At 43.4% G+C, this 5,766-nt stretch overlaps 1 long non-coding RNA gene across 1 annotated transcript; it reads left to right on the forward strand.

The window, feature by feature from the left end:
• The first annotated feature begins 2,162 nt into the window (after positions 1 to 2,162).
• On the forward strand, positions 2,163 to 5,425 carry LOC110522254. Its single transcript, XR_005051483.1, has 2 exons — positions 2,163 to 4,336; positions 4,638 to 5,425. It is a non-coding gene; the product is annotated as an uncharacterized LOC110522254 (long non-coding RNA).
• Positions 5,426 to 5,766: the final 341 nt, after the last annotated feature.

Below are 5,766 nucleotides of genomic sequence, written 5' to 3' on the forward strand. Positions count from 1 at the left end.
TTTTTAAATAAATAGACATATTCTATTTTCTTCTTGTGAACAGGCGGCATCCTAAACATGCAGGCCCTTCGTAGCCTGACCAAGAGACTGTTACAACTGTATAGCTGTCATGTCGGAAATCTGAGAGTTGGTAGACCTTTAAATGTATAATGTTTTGAAAGTGCTTTCTAGTAACTTGTATCCCTGTCCAACGTTTGTATGTTTATACCTACGTATTTAACCTATTATTTAGAACACTTCACTGTTGAGGGAAAGAGACTTCAATCTTTCCATAGACAAGGAGGTGAACTGACAATGGAAACGGACAATTTCCTTAGGTAAACAGTGCTCACTGAATGCATAACTAATTAAAGAGCAAAGGTTTTAAATCAGCACTTTCATTCAATTATTGTACTCAGATCGCTTCCCTCAATACTGTAGATAGCACAAAAAATAGTTATATTCTTCCTATACTGTGACTTTCAATGTTCATCATAGAGTGTATGTCTACCATAGAGACTAGGTTCTATATTTTAGGATATCCACTAGTGTTGTAGTTGAGACCATTTCTGGATATTATCCACCATAAAGAATATAACATAATCCAAACACCCTGTGTTTGTGTACCTGATTGGTCAGAAACAGAAATTGAATAGGTCAAATATACAGTGCCTTGCGAAAGTATTCGGCCCCCTTGAACTTTGCGACCTTTTGCCACATTTCAGGCTTCAAACATAAAGATATAAAACTGTATTTTTTTGTGAAGAATCAACAACAAGTGGGACACAATCATGAAGTGGAACAACATTTATTGGATATTTCAAACTTTTTTAACAAATCAAAAACTGAAAAATTGGGCGTGCAAAATTATTCAGCCCCTTTACTTTCAGTGCAGCAAACTCTCTCCAGAAGTTCAGTGAGGATCTCTGAATGATCCAATGTTGACCTAAATGACTAATGATGATAAATACAATCCACCTGTGTGTAATCAAGTCTCCGTATAAATGCACCTGCACTGTGATAGTCTCAGAGGTCCGTTAAAAGCGCAGAGAGCATCATGAAGAACAAGGAACACACCAGGCAGGTCCGAGATACTGTTGTGAAGAAGTTTAAAGCCGGATTTGGATACAAAAATATTTCCCAAGCTTTAAACATCCCAAGGAGCACTGTGCAAGCGATAATATTGAAATGGAAGGAGTATCAGACCACTGCAAATCTACCAAGACCTGGCCGTCCCTCTAAACTTTCAGCTCATACAAGGAGAAGACTGATCAGAGATGCAGCCAAGAGGCCCATGATCACTCTGGATGAACTGCAGAGATCTACAGCTGAGGTGGGAGACTCTGTCCATAGGACAACAATCAGTTGTATATTGCACAAATCTGGCCTTTACGGAAGAGTGGCAAGAAGAAAGCAATTTCTTAAAGATATCCATAAAAAGTGTCGTTTAAAGTTTGCCACAAGCCACCTGGGAGACACACCAAACATGTGGAAGAAGGTGCTCTGGTCAGATGAAACCAAAATTGAACTTTTTGGCAACAATGCAAAACGTTATGTTTGGCGTAAAAGCAACACAGCTGAACACACCATCCCCACTGTCAAACATGGTGGTGGCAGCATCATGGTTTGGGCCTGCTTTTCTTCAGCAGGGACAGGGAAGATGGTTAAAATTGATGGGAAGATGGATGGAGCCAAATACAGGACCATTCTGGAAGAAAACCTGATGGACTCTGCAAAAGACCTGAGACTGGGACGGAGATTTGTCTTCCAACAAGACAATGATCCAAAACATAAAACAAAATCTACAATGGAATGGTTCACAAATAAACATATCCAGGTGTTAGAATGGCCAAGTCAAAGTCCAGACCTGAATCCAATCGAGAATCTGTGGAAAGAACTGAAAACTGCTGTTCACAAATGCTCTCCATCCAACCTCACTGAGCTCGAGCTGTTTTGCAAGGAGGAATGGGAAAAAATGTCAGTCTCTCGATGTGCAAAACTGATAGAGACATACCCCAAGCGACTTACAGCTGTAATCGCAGCAAAAGGTGGCGCTACAAAGTATTAACTTAAGGGGGCTGAATAATTTTGCACGCCCAATTTTTCAGTTTTTGATTTGTTAAAGTTTGAAATATCCAATAAATGTCGTTCCACTTCATGATTGTGTCCCACTTGTTGTTGATTCTTCACAAAAAAATACAGTTTTATATCTTTGTTTGAAGCCTAAAAGGTCGCAAAGTTCAAGGGGGCTGAATACTTTCGCAAGGCACTGTATATGGGTATTGTGTATATAGAAAAGGCCCCCTAATTGCATGTTCAGGGCAAGTTTAATTTCTTAGCTACAGTAATACTGGCGGTTATTACTGGGATCATGTTGGGGGAACACTGGTCTGAAAGGAGTTCTTAGGGGCAACTGATATGTTGAGAGAATATACAGCACACAGTATGAAAGGGCTCTATTCAATCCGTAGCACTGAAGATCCGCTTTATAGAGCGATTGACAATTAAAGACAATGTTCCCGTGGTCGCGGAGACTGCATTCACGGTAAACGGTATGTCGGCTCAATCAGAATGAGAGTTTCTCCTACTCTGTACACAAGGGGTAAGTTTCTTTCCCTGGCTGATATGACTGATACTATTTTCTCCTGCTGTCTGTCTTTTGCTGCTGACAGTACGCTAAGTATCCTGTTGTCATCAGTCTGTTGCTGCTGACAGTACGCTAGGTATCCTGTTGTCATCAGTCTGTTGCTGCTGACAGGACGCTAGGTATCATGTTGTCATCAATCTGTTGCTGCTGACAGTACGCTAGGTATCCTGTTGTCATCAGTCTGTTGCTGCTGACAGGACGCTAGGTATCATGTTGTCATCAATCTGTTGCTGCTGACAGGACGCTAGGTATCCTGTTGTCATCAATCTGTTGCTGCTGACAGTACGCTAGGTATCCTGTTGTCATCAATCTGTTGCTGCTGACAGTACGCTAGGTATCCTGTTGTCATCAATCTGTTGCTGCTGACAGTACGCTAGGTATCCTGTTGTCATCAATCTGTTGCTGCTGACAGGACGCTAGGTATCCTGTTGTCATCAATCTGTTGCTGCTGACAGTACGCTAGGTATCCTGTTGTCATCAATCTGTTGCTGCTGACAGTACGCTAGGTATCCTGTTGTCATCAATCTGTTGCTGCTGACAGGATGCTAGGTATCCTGTTGTCATCAATCTGTTGCTGCTGACAGGACGCTAGGTATCCTGTTGTCATCAGTCTGTTGCTGCTGACAGTACGCTAGGTATCCTGTTGTCATCAATCTGTTGCTGCTGACAGTACGCTACGTATCCTGTTGTCATCAATCTGTTGCTGCTGACAGTACGCTAGGTATCCTGTTGTCATCAATCTGTTGCTGCTGACAGTACCCTAGGTATCCTGTTGTCATCAATCTGTTGCTGCTGACAGTACGCTAGGTATCCTGTTGTCATCAATCTGTTGCTGCTGACAGTACGCTAGGTATCCTGTTGTCATCAATCTGTTGCTGCTGACAGTACGCTAGGTATCCTGTTGTCATCAATCTGTTGCTGCTGACAGTACGCTAGGTATCCTGTTGTCATCAATCTGTTGCTGCTGACAGGACGCTAGGTATCCTGTTGTCATCAATCTGTTGCTGCTGACAGGACGCTAGGTATCCTGTTGTCATCAGTCTGTTGCTGCTGACAGGACGCTACGTATCCTGTTGTCATCAGTCTGTTGCTGCTGACAGGACGCTACGTATCCTGTTGTCATCAATCTGTTGCTGCTGACAGGACGCTACGTATCCTGTTGTCATCAATCTGTTGCTGCTGACAGGACGCTAGGTATCCTGTTGTCATCAGTCTGTTGCTGCTGACAGGACGCTACGTATCCTGTTGTCATCAATCTGTTGCTGCTGACAGTACGCTAGGTATCCTGTTGTCATCAATCTGTTGCTGCTGACAGTACGCTAGGTATCCTGTTGTCATCAATCTGTTGCTGCTGACAGGACGCTACGTATCCTGTTGTCATCAATCTGTTGCTGCTGACAGGACGCTAGGTATCATGTTGTCATCAATCTGTTGCTGCTGACAGTACGCTAGGTATCCTGTTGTCATCAATCTGTTGCTGCTGACAGGACGCTACGTATCCTGTTGTCATCAATCTGTTGCTGCTGACAGTACGCTAGGTATCCTGTTGTCATCAATCTGTTGCTGCTGACAGGACGCTAGGTATCCTGTTGTCATCAGTCTGTTGCTGCTGACAGTACGCTAGGTATCCTGTTGTCATCAGTCTGTTGCTGCTGACAGTACGCTACGTATCCTGTTGTCATCAATCTGTTGCTGCTGACAGTACGCTAGGTATCCTGTTGTCATCAGTCTGTTGCTGCTGACAGTACGCTAGGTATCCTGTTGTCATCAGTCTGTTGCTGCTGACAGGACGCTAGGTATCCTGTTGTCATCAATCTGTTGCTGCTGACAGGACGCTAGGTATCCTGTTGTCATCAGTCTGTTGCTGCTGACAGTACGCTAGGTATCCTGTTGTCATCAGTCTGTTGCTGCTGACAGTACGCTAGGTATCCTGTTGTCATCAGTCTGTTGCTGCTGACAGTACGCTACGTATCCTGTTGTCATCAATCTGTTGCTGCTGACAGTACGCTAGGTATCCTGTTGTCTCATTGTCTCATTCTGCTTCCTGTTTTTGTTTTGATTAACTTCAGTAAGACTATTTGATCTCCTGAGACAGTCCCTTTCCAGATGTCAGGGAGCTATGAATCTACATGGACACAAATCAGATGACTGTTTTCATGCACGCCAATTAAAGGGATGTATTTGTGAGTCCGATTGCAGCTTCTGATTGTATCACACCTCACATGTGCTCAACAGTTATGCTTCACATGTACACAACCCATTCAATGATAACTACATACACTGGATGCCTGCCTTGTGTTCATCACAACGACTAAATCCATTGTACAGCCCCTTGTAAATGAGAACACACAGTCTTCCCTGTCTAGCTGGTGGAGAATACTCAGACAGCTGCTGGGGTGGCACTCGCTGATCTATAGGCTAATGTGGTGTATCACAAGTGGAGCTGTCGGTGATGTTTGTGCAGTCTCCTCTCTGAGCCATGAATATAGAGAGTTAGAAGGGGTGTGTGCCACGGGTAAATGTAAAGGGGTGTCCTGGGATATGGATCTTTACATTCAGTTGTATTATTCATGATTAACAAAGAGCAGTCTACTTGGTAAACCACAGTACCCTGCGTGTGTCTGTCTGTACCATATGTGCGTGTGTGATTAACAGACTTGCAGAAAACCAGTAGCCATGTTCATGTGTATGTTGTTCTATGTAACTGTTCTCTAGTTGGTGGGAAGTTGGATGGTGAAACATTCCGCATATTATGTTCTGCTTTGAAAACGAAATAAAGCTCATTCATTTATTACAGAGTTTATTGTGCTGTTTTCATGTGTCCCCACATGGGAGTAGACCACACTGCCTTCTGTATAAACTCTCTCATCTCGCTCGTGTCATGTCTTTCTTTTCAGACTGTGTGGAGAAGAAGGGAGCATGTGTTTTTGTGGAGTTTAGTTGCTGGCGTTTTCCAGCCAGAGATGTGGGTCATGCTTGTTTGTTATGACTGAAGGCAGAGAGCAGCGGGAAGGGCAAGAACTTCGAATACAGCAACCAAAATGTTGGCATGTAGTGTTTTTCCCACTTCTGGAATGGACCATGGATGAGAAATTGTAAAGTTATTGTCTCTCTCCATTTCTCTGTCACCATGGATACAG

The sequence above is a fragment of the Oncorhynchus mykiss genome, chromosome 4 (assembly GCF_013265735.2).
Source record: "Oncorhynchus mykiss isolate Arlee chromosome 4, USDA_OmykA_1.1, whole genome shotgun sequence".
NCBI classification, from domain to species: domain Eukaryota; kingdom Metazoa; phylum Chordata; class Actinopteri; order Salmoniformes; family Salmonidae; genus Oncorhynchus; species Oncorhynchus mykiss.